Below are 1,582 nucleotides of genomic sequence, written 5' to 3' on the forward strand. Positions count from 1 at the left end.
CATCTCCTCTGCCTGTTCGAAAATTTCTGAAAGGTTATCTCTGGATTGTTGTATTTTAGCTTCTCTTAATTTTCTCTTCAGAGTCCTTTCAGGTTCTGGATCTGCTTCCACAAGAACGTTCTTATCCTTGCTCCTGCTCATATGACAAAGAAAAAGGCACAGAAAAATAATAATAATAATGGAGTTTAGAAATATTTTTGAAAAATTTTTGAAAATAAAATAAAAAGAAAATTACCTAATCTGAGCAACAAGATGAACCGTCAGTGGTCCAAACTCGAACAATCCCCGGCAACGGCGCCAAAAACTTGGTGCTGTTGCCGGATCAAAAGGGAATCTGGCACTGATGTTACCGGACCAAAAGCTTGCCGAAGACTCAAACAATCCCTGGCAACGGCGCCAAAAACTTGGTGCACGAAATTGTGATCTCCAGGCTCGAACAAATCCTGGTAATGGCTCCAAATCTTGGTGCTCTGATCTTAATTCATAATTGTCACAACTTAGATACAACTAACCAGCAAGTGCACTGGGTCGTCCAAGTAATACCTTACGTGAGTAAGGGTCGAATCCCACGGAGATTGTTGGTCTGAAGCAAGCTATGGTCACCTTGTAAATCTCAGTCAGGCGGATATAAAATAATCATGGAGTTTTCGAATAATAAATAAAAGAAGGGATAGAGATACTTATGTAAATCATTGGTAGGAATTTCAGATAAGCGAATGGAGATGCTTTTCGTTTTTGAAAAAGATTTGATTTTTAAAATCTCAATTAATGACTTGATTCATAAGAAATCACAAGATATGATTCTAGAACTCAAAGTTTGAATCTTTCTTAACAAGCAAGTAACAAACTTCAAATTTTTGAATCAAAACATTAATTGAATATGTTATTTTCGAAAATTTGTTGAAAAAAATAAGAAAAAGATTTTTGAAAAATATTTTTGGAATTTTCGAAAATAACTAAGAATTTTGAAAAAGATTTGATTTTTGAAAAAGATTTTGGAAAAGATAAGATTTTCAAATTGAAAATTTGATTTGACTCATGAGAAACAATTTGATTTTAAAAATTTTTGAAAAAGTCAATCCAAATTTTCGAATTTGATGAGAGAAAAAGGGAAATATATTTTTTTGATTTTTGAATTTTTATGATGAGAGAGAAAAACACGAAAGGTCCAGGCATGGCCGAGATGGCCAGCCCCCTAAAACGTGATCAATAGTCTTCTAAGATGAACAATGGATTAAAACTGAGACCAAAGATGCCTAATACAATAGTAAAAGGTCCTATTTATAATAAACTAGTCACTTGGGTTTACATGAGTAAGTAATTGATGCATAAATCCACTTCCAGGGCCCACTTGGTGTGTGTTTGGGCTGAGCCTGAGTGTTGCACGTGCAGAGGCCATTTGTGGAGTTGAACACCAGTTTCTGTGCCAGTTTGGGCGTTCAACTCTGGTTTTGGATCCTTTTCTGGCGCTGGCAGAAGGCTGGCGTTGAACGCCAGTTTACGTCGTCAATTATTGGCCAAAGTATGGACTATTATATATTGCTGGAAAGCCGCAAGATGCACATGCAATTGACACCAAACT

The sequence above is a fragment of the Arachis ipaensis genome, chromosome B04 (assembly GCF_000816755.2).
Source record: "Arachis ipaensis cultivar K30076 chromosome B04, Araip1.1, whole genome shotgun sequence".
NCBI classification, from domain to species: Eukaryota; Viridiplantae; Streptophyta; class Magnoliopsida; order Fabales; family Fabaceae; genus Arachis; species Arachis ipaensis.